Here is a 10,257-nt window from a genome sequence, read left to right as displayed (position 1 = left end):
TTCAGTAAAGCTGACTGTAAATTAGGCCACAAAGCAAATAACATCCATGAGTTATGTAAGGGCTTACCATGTTCCAGCTACCCATCAAGTCACGTCACATATATTAACTCATGTAATTTCGAGAACTTTAAAAAAGTTGTGTATCATCGTTTCCATTTTACAAACTACGGCATGGAATGCTGAAGTCGCTTGCACCAAAGTCATGGAGTTAGTAAGCACGTGTCTCGAGAATAGAACCAATGCAGGGGTTTTAAATCACAATGTCTTGAGTAGAAGTTACCCACAGAAGTAAGAACCCTGCCACCTAAACATGGAAAAGGAAAAGAAAAAACAATTTGACCAACCAACTGGAAACAAAACAAAACAAAACAAAACAAAACCCAAATAGCAAATTAAAAACCTAGACAAAAACCCTCTCTTCATTTTGGGATGAAAGAGACTATTCAGACTGTTTTCATTAGAGATAAAGCTCAGAGGACAGGTGAAGGTCTTGAATCCCTATTATTAATAAACAGAAAAAAATAAACACAAGTGACTTGAGCATCTTATCAAGAAGTAGGGGCACCTGGGCGGCTCAGCCATTTTAGCATCAGACTCTTGGTTTTGGCTCAGGTCATGATCTCAGGGTGCTGGGATGGAGACTCACATCTGGCTCCCTGCTCATTGGAGAGCCTGTTTCTCCCCCCTCTCCCTGCCACTCCTCCTGCTTGTGCTCTCTCTCTCTGTGTCAATTTAAAAAAATCTTTTAAAATGGGGGGAGGCACCTGGGTTAAAGAGCCTCTGCCTTCGGCTTGGTTTGGGGTCCCAGAGTCTTGGGATTGAGCCCCACATCAGGCTCTCTGCTCGACCTTGGAGCCTGCTTCCCCACCCACGCTCTCTCTGCCTACTTGTGATCTCTGTCTGTCAAATAAATAAAATCTTAAAAAAAGAAGAAGAAGAAAAAGAAGAAGCAACATTGAAGTAAACGTAAGGACTCCACAAGAAAAAACTAGTCAACTCTGAAATTAATTAATTTAAAACAAAACAAAAAAAATGGCTACCACTGATAAGTGAAGGAGTTGGTTGGTTGAAAAAAAAAAAGATTTACGTTTATCTAATGAATCCAAGTGAGGGTTGGGGGTGGTGAACCACATACATACAAAATATTACAGGTCTTGGATAAACTCACAGGAGTGTAAACATGAGGTCAAAGACAGTGTATACTATATTTTCTGAACGTCGTTGCTGAATTGCCATCTGTGGACGTTATCAGGACTCTGATCTCCGTTAGCACTGAGTGAAAGTGATCATCTCCCCATTCCACAGAAGTGCGGTTTGGTATTATCCATTCTGTTTCAAGGGTGTCATCCTGAGAGATGGAAAATAGTATCCCTGCTTAGGTTGTTAGTGTTTTTCTTTTGTGGATTGGGTCTTTGCTAGATGTGGCGTCAGTGTTTTGCTCGAGTCCTGAGAAGGAGCAGGAAGCTTTCCTCCTGTTCTCTACATTGTACCACTTTAAGTAACAGCCGACCTGTTGTTCTATAAACGCATGGTAGAATTTCCCTGGGAAACCGGCTGGTCCTAGGCTGCTTGTTTTTTGAAGTGAGGGTTAGCTCTTCGGGGACGTTCTTGGTTTCTTCTATGGCAATGGAAGTGTCTGGAGTTTTGTCTTTTCTGGAATCACTTTTGTTATATGTGACACATTTTTTTCTCTAGGAAAATCACTATGATTCATGTGATTCATGATGATTTTACCACAAAGCATCATCCACCATTTTGTTCTGCTGCCTCATGACGCTGACATCAGGTGGACTCCTGACAGGCTCCTTACCCTTTCTCAGAGCAGTGTCCGGTCTCCCATCTCCATCTCCAGCTACCTCATCGCGAGTTCCTGGTAACCGCACCTTCTTCACAGTTGATTGATCAGGGGGTGGGCACCTGACCCAAACTAGGCCAGTCAGAGAATGATCTCTACAATTTTGGAATTGAGTGGAAAATTTTCCTTAGTCTGAGCTTGTCTCTCTCTCAAAAAAAAGAAAAAAAAAACTGGGGGAAGTATAACAAGGCCAGATTTTTAATCATGTAACTTGGGGAGCCAGGAAAGCTAGTCACAGAGAGAGGAAGGCAGGGTGAACAGATCTGAGAGGGAAGCAGAAATGAGACAGAATATTACCCAGGAGTCCATGCAGCTTTTCTAGTCCTCGTTCCAGCTTCTTGGGGCTTGACTGCATTCCTTCCTGTGGGTTTTGGGAGATACTCCCCCATCTGCTTTACAAACTTCTCTGTGTATTCAGCTCACCTAGGCTGATTTCTTTCATGATACTTTAAAATGAAAATTCTCCGGCGCCTGGGTGGCTCAGTGGGTTAAGCCTCTGCCTTCAGCTCAGGTCATGGTCTCAGGGTCCTGAGATCGAGTCCCGCATCCGCTCTCTGCTCAGCAGGGAGCTTGCTTCCCCCTCTCTCTCTGCCTGCCTCTCTGCCTACTTGTGATCTCTCTCTCTCTCTCTCTCTCACTCTGTCAAATAAGTAAGTGGAATCTTTAAAAAATAAATAAAATAAAATAAAATACTCTCTTATTATTCAGTTCTGATCCCCACTGCCCGGCTTTTAATCTTGTTGGGGCAAGACAGCTCATTCCATCCTCCCAGGTCATTATAGTCCGTCTTGAAGGCTATGGTCATGCCCTCCTTTGTCCTATGTATCCACATCCTCATCATCCTTAAGTAAGTCCCTGTCCCCTCCATAAAATTTTCCTAACTATTCCAGACCGTCTTGATTTCTCCTTTTTTTGGATGTCCATATACCGTTTGTAAATTTGGGGAAAAACTAAAAAAAAAAAAACATTTGCCCAGCTATGCCAAATAACACCCAAAGTCTTTTCCAACTCAAGTATCTGACTTTCACGCAGAATCGTATAGTCTTCCTGCTTCTGCAGTGTGAAATTTCCATAGCCCAGCCTCGTGGTTACGAGCTCGTGAATGTGTTCAAGACTGCATCTGCTATTAGTTTAGTATTTCATTATTTAAAGCACAATTTGCAACAAAAACGATTCTGCCCAAGGGAAGCTTGCAACATAAATTTCATGACACTTCCCTTAAAATTGGAAAAAGAAAATTATACTTTATAAGCATAAAAGCTGAGTAACTCTACAGAAAGTTCATCAATACATTCACTGGATAAACAAGTTGTGGTATATTCTTAACTGAATACCTGACAACAAGAAAAGAGAGTAAACTACTGATAATATGTAATAACATGGGTGAATTTCAAAACCATTACGTTGATTGAAAGAAACCAGTCATAATATATATGAGTACGTATTGCGTCATTCTGCATAATGTTCAAAGACAGAAAAAAGTAATCTATGGCGGGTGGAAATCAGAATGGGAATTACTTCTGGAGGATACTGAATGGCAAGGGACATGAGGTACTTTCTGGGGTGAAGGAAATCTTATGGATCTTCAGTGAGTGCTAGGGCAAAGGGCTGTATACAATAGGAAAAGTTTATCAGGTTGTATACATTTTCCTGTATGTTAAGAATTTCTTAATTTAAAAAAAGATGCAAATTTTTAGTTACCAGAGGTGGCTTCAAATCAAAACAGGCACACACAGACTGTCTTCAGCTTCTGTAAACCTCTTCTGTTTCTAAAACTAGCCATACAGCGTCTCTTCTCCTATTGTTTTTTAGTTTTGTGAATACACACCCAGGGATATATTATGTATATATAAATAATACATTATTTCTTCCTTTTAACACAATGTTCTTCTTTTTACACAAATGGTAGAATACTGAAAGTTGTTCTGCATATTGCTTTTCTCACTTAAGAGTAGATCTTAGTAATGAGATTTTTAAAAGAATTCCATTGTATGGCTTAACTCATCATAAGGGAAATGTATGCCAAAATCAAATAAATATATCAGCTTAGGGTCACCTGGGTGGTTCAGTGGGTTAAAGCTCAGTGGGTTAGAGCCTCTGCCTTAAAGACTCAGGTCATGATCTCAGGGTCCTGGAAGGCAGCTATGCTAACCACTATACCACCAACGCGATCTCAGGGTCCTGGGATCTAGCCCCACATCAGGCTGTCTGCTCAGCATGGAGGCGGCTTCCTTCTCTCTCTCTGCCTGCCTCTCTGCCTACTTGTGATCTCTCTCTCTCTGTCAAATAAACAAAATCTTTGAAAAAAAAATATCAGCTTGGCAAACAAAGATCAAAAAGTCTGATAATATATTGCCAAGGGTACTGGGAAATAGGAATCCTCATACGGGGGCGACTTTGTGGCTCAGTCGATTACCTTTGGCTCAGGTCATGATCCTGGAGTCCTAGGATCAAGCCCCATGTCAGCTCCTTGCTCCCTGGGGATTCTGCTTCTCCTTCTCCCTCTGCTCTTCCTCCCTACCTCCCAGTTACCCCTCCCGATCCACTCATGTTTGTGCCCTCAAAATATCTTTAAAAAAGAAAAAAAATCCTCGTACATTGCTAGCAGAATATACACAGACACTTCCCACGGAGGGCAATTATCACATTGAAAAGACACAGATTCTTTGATTCAGCAGTTGAGTCAGGTTGAGCACATTACATTTGCTGAACAGTTGCTTCAATTTCCTTTCCTGTGAGCTAACTGTTCATATCTTTCTCCACTTTCCTATTCGGTTATTATTGTTGTTTCCCCTTGATCTGTAGGTGTTCTTTATAGATTAGGGAAATACACCCTTGGTGAAATATGTTGCAAAATTGTTTCCATTTTGTCATTTGTTTTTGACTAGTGCTGTTTTTCTGTCCTGCAGCAATTTATTTTAAATAGTTGAAATTATCAATCGTACTTGGACTTTCCCTAGCGTGAGATTATTTTTTTCAATCTCAGCTGATTTCTTCTTAAAGTGTTTAGTATTTCATTTTTTACGTTTAAGACTTTGATTCACTAGAAATGTATCCTTTCGTAAGGTGTGAGATACAATTTTCTTCTCCTGTGGATGGCTACCCAGTCGCCTTAAACTCTTCTTTCCTTACTGATTTGAAATTATTGTACACTCAAGAGACAGGAAATGGAAAATGCACAAGTGGAAAATGATTACAAAGAGGTAATTTACAGGAAACTTTAAAAACAGGTATATGAAGCAATGCTCAACTCCCTTAGTCATGAGAGGGATGCAAATCAGAATAATAATGACTGGTTGGGGCCCCTGGGTGGCTCAGTCAGTTGGGCATCTGCCTTCGGTTCAGGTCATGATCCCGGAGTCCAGGAGTCCCGGGATCAAGTCCTGCATCAGGCTCCCTGCTCAGTGGGGAGTCTGCTTCTCCTTTTATCCCTCAACCCGCTCATGCTCTCTCCCTTTTTCTCAAGTAAATAAATACAATTTAAAAAAATAACAACTGGCAAAAATAAAACTGGATTTGATGGTGGTGGTGGAGTGGAGGGCTGATGTAACATAGGAAGCCACATGTACTCATGCAGCCACTCTAGAAAGCAGTCCCTTAATGTGTATGTGTGTCCCAGGACCCAGTGGTTCTCTCACCTGAGCATATGTCCCCCAGATATTTTCACACAGATCCAAAAGAGGATATGAGTGTGTTCATAGTTGTACTGTGGGGCAGTGGGAAGCAAGAGGTATTATGAGTGTTCATCACTAAGAGAATAGAAAAACGTGCTACTATAGATTAGTATTCTAAAGTTGTAAACCAGTGGGGCACCTGGATGGCTCAGCTGATGAGTGTTTATCACCAAGAGAATAGAAAAACCTGCTACTATAGATTAGTATTCTAAAGTTGTAAACCAGTGGGGCACCTGGATGGCTCAGTTAGTTGACTGAGCAACCAACTCTTGATTTCAGCTCAGTTCATGATCTCAAGGTGAGGAGATCAAGCCCCTCGAGTTAAGCTCTATGCTTAACAGGGAGTTTGCTTGAGATACTCTCTCTCCCTCTGCCCTCCCCCGTAACCCTAACTCTCTCAAATAAATAAATCTTTTTTAAAAAGTTATAAACTGGTGTATTATTACACACAGCAAACATGGGTGGATCTTTTTTTTTTTTTTTAGATTTTATTTATTTACCCGACAGACAGAGATTGCGACTAGTCAGAGAGGCAGGCAGGGAGAGAGAGAGGAGGAAGCAGGCTCCCCGCTGAGCAGAGAGCCCGACACGGGGCTCGATCCCAGGACCCTGGGATCATGACCTGAGCTGAAGGCAGAGGCTTTAACCCAGTGAGCCATCCAGGCGCCCCAAACATGGGTGGATCTTAAAAATACGGTGTTGAGTGAAAAAGAAACAGAATGAGATGTGTAATAATAAATATACTATTAAAAATATATGCAAATAAAACCACATATTTACAAAGTCACATAGAAACAAAAAATGAAACTTTATAATTTCTGTCACTGGAGATAAGGAATGATAATAAGGTGAAATTTCAGAGAGGGGCAGGGGAGAGAGAGATGGAGAAGTGTCATCATTGACGACAATGGGCCACAAACCAAGAATGAGTAATTCAATCTTCTTTGCCCGAATTGAAAACCAAACCAAACCAAACTCAAGTTTACCAATAATCTCCGTTTTGCCAAGTGCGGGAATCATCTCCCTGTCCTCATCATACTAGACTTGGTAGCATTCAACAGGTAGTTGACAAGCCACTTTCTAAGATCATATTACTCTTCTACTTAAAATTTTCCAATGGCTCTGGTTTCACTTATGATAAAATCCCAACTGGTTACAACATTCCGTGTAAGCTGACTCCCATCTCCCTCTCAGATTTGTCTCTTCTATCTGCCCTCCCTAGTCACTCTGACCTTTCTTCTAACTCACCAAGTTTATTCCCTTCACAAACTTTGCACTTGCTTTTCTTTCTCTGTTATATTCTTCCTTTGGATCTTCCCAAAATATTCTGGTCTTGACTCTGACAAGACTAACATAAGAAGGACTAACATAACTTTGAACTGTGGTGCATTTTACCTTTCTATGTTTTCGCTGCTATTGCCAGTTAAGCTTTCTCTAATTGTTAATTCCAAAAGGCAACCATCTTACCACATTCATTTTGGGGAAGATGGGAAACAAGAATCTGGGGACAGCCCTGCTATTCTGTCTCTAGGATATAACACTAAAGGAGAAGCACTAAACAGTGGGGTTGGTTTTTACCTTTTCTATAAGTATATGTCTCTTCAGGTGCAAGATTACTATACCCTGGGTTGAACATTAGTCTTCAGCATAAGATTTGAGAGTTTGTAAAATTACAAAATTGTTGTGCTGAAGATGTTGTGGATAGTAATTTTTCATGAAAAGGGTATGAGCAGCTTGATCTCACAGGATATTTTATATTTGTTGTATATTTTATACAAGAAAAACAAAATGTCTGATCTTATAGAATTATAGTTAAATCATGTGAATATCTTAGATATCTCTGATAATCTAAGATTTAAGACAAAGATATTCTGACTTTGCACTCGAGAGGAGTTGACTTTGACCTCTTCGCATCCCCCTCAAAGGCCTTACTATTGAACAGAGTATTTAGGATTTCCCAAATTGCCAAGGAAATTCATAGGTAGACATGCTGTACCCCTAAAAAGTCCCCAAAGCAACAGAATTAACTTTTCCTCACCTATTCAGTCTGCTAAGGTGGCTATCCATTTCAAACCGGTGATTGCAACCAGTGAGAAGCTGAAATCAATTTTAAAGGTCTAAGCAGCATTTAAAAAGAAAAAATGAAATAGGCTACAACAGAATTTAATTGGGTTGAAAGTATCAGGGCACCTCACTAATCCTTATTCAAGGCTCAAGTCCAGGAGGGAGAACTGATATTAGAGCAGGTATCTTATTGGAATTCCTGGGTGATATTTTTGGACAGATAACATTGTACAGTCTAATTTTATTTCTCACAACTACTTGTGATTTATGAAATTATGTACAGGGGAACTTTATAGCTGATAGAAAAATCCAGACTTTTCAACTGAGTTCCAATGAAGGACTTAAAGTATGTTTGTGGGGGAAAGGTGTGTCATCATTTATGATGTATGTATGCACTATACATATGGTGTGTGTGTTTGTGTGTGTGTGTTCTATTTATTAATCACATCAGTGTAAATTGTCCCAAAGAAGTTGCTTTATTATTAGAAGGAAAAGAAATAATAAAGTGAAAAATACAGGAGCTGTGTTCAGGTGTAGCTGCTAGATTTGGAAGTGCAGTGAAAAGACTGAGCAAAAAAAAAACCTTCCTTTAATAATCAGAAAATAGGCTTTAAATTTCAAAGAAGAAAAAGATAATGCATTTCTGGCAAAGGAAAGATGAATATCTTCAAAATTAGAGGACATTTGAAAATACAACATGTAAGTCCCTAAAATAAGTTCTTAAGGGAAAAGGCATAAGGTTATTGTCACAATTTCTCAGTTGCTTCACAAATATTAATGAGAAAGACAATCTTTTTTTTTTTAAAGATTTTATTTATTTATTTGGCAGAGAGAGATCACAACTTGGCAGAGAGAGAGAGAGGGAAGCAGGCTCCCTGCTGAGCAGAGAGCCCAATGCGGGACTCGATCCCAGGACCCTGAGATCATGACCTGAGCCGAAGGCAGCGGCCTAACCCACTGAGCCACCCAGGCGCCCGAGAAAGACAATCTTTATGTTAACTTGTGGCAGAAGAAAAATGGTTTGCACTAAGTGCGAAGAAACTCCTTCCTCCAATATGTTGGTGCATATGTTTTTGGTGGCAAAGAGGCTGATAAATTCAAAGCTATGATTCCTGGCAATAGCATCGTATCAACTCAATTATCACAGAACACTGAGAAGAATCCATGATTCTCATGCAGTTACAGTCCAACTTGATGGGTGTACTAACTAATACTGCGAGTTGTCTAATACTTTTACACCAGACATGTGGAGCAAGACCATTTTATAGAGGAGTTATTTTCTGTATGGAGAAAAACATATTCACAGTAAGAGAACAGCTCTTAAGTCAATAAAGAACCTTTGTACAGTTTATAATGGATAAATTTGTTATCCATTATATTAATGGATAATAATATAATGCACAAAATCCTTTATAAAATTTGTAATAGAATTGCAAGTGATGGGACAACAAATATGGTCAGGAAATTGTAGAGATACAAAAGAATTATTGAAAACTACTAAAAACAGAAAATGAAAATAATTGTAAGATTCATTTGGTTTTCAAAACCTTAAGTAATTGAATTAAAGTTGATGTTCTATGAAGAGAATAAGTTGTTGTGGCTCAGGACCTCATTTACCTCAGAAAAATGATTGCCATACATCATTATGCTGGATTAAGATTAAAGATATTACTGCTAAGAAGAAAGTGGATTCATGTTACTATCCACAATGCCTATGTGAACTAGGATGTTCAATCTGACCCATTGTAAAAATAAAAAAAGATCAGGCTCAATAGTAGACCAGATGTACATGCAGCATTGTCCTCATGCATTCTAGACAGGAATAAACCCGTGAACAGGCAGGGACTTCCATGGCTTTAAATAAAATCTTTACTAATTTGCTTCTGTACCATTTATATTAAGATTGGTTTCCAGGGGCACCTGGGTGGCTCAGTGGGTTAAATAAAGTCTCTGCTCAGGTCATGATCCCTGGGTACTGGGATCGGGCCCCACATCGGGCTCTCTGATAGGCAGGGAGCCTGCTTCCCCCTCTATCTCTGCCTGCCTCTCTGCCTACTTGTGATCTGTCTGTCAGGTAAATAAATAAAATCTTAAAAAAAAAAAAAGATTGGTTTCCAAATTGTATTATAAAATACTTTTATGTTGTATTAATTTTGTTCTTACTTTATTTTACACAGTACGTTTTGTATAGCTTGTATTTCAAGATACGTATGTTTGTGTATACCAGGTTTCAGTGTAGGATCTATTTCTCACTGTGAGTTGTGGTTCAAAAGTCGGAAAACACTCAATGCTTTAGAAGTTAGAAGAGGACTTTGGAAGAGTAACACACCTGCAGAAGGATTGGCCCACAGACTCCCTCTTTGCTGTCTGAGCTAAACTGTGGATGATACTGACTATGCATTCTATATTAAGTATAGAATTTACTTTGTAGGTAAGTTGCAGCTAGGACAAATACTGACATAATAAAAACGTGTTTTAGGGACACCTGGGGGGCCCAGTCAGTTAAGTGTCCCACTCCTGATTTCCACGCAGGTCATGATCTCAGGACTGTGGGATTGAGCTCGCTGCTTCGCACCCTCACTCCAGCTCTGCTCAGGGCAGTTTGCTTCAAATTCTCTCGCTGTCTCCCTCCCTCTCAAACAAAATCTTAAAACAAAAACAAAA

Source organism: Meles meles, chromosome 10 (genome assembly GCF_922984935.1).
Source record: "Meles meles chromosome 10, mMelMel3.1 paternal haplotype, whole genome shotgun sequence".
In the NCBI taxonomy this organism is placed as follows: Eukaryota; Metazoa; Chordata; class Mammalia; order Carnivora; family Mustelidae; genus Meles; species Meles meles.
This window is presented reverse-complemented; position numbering follows the sequence as displayed.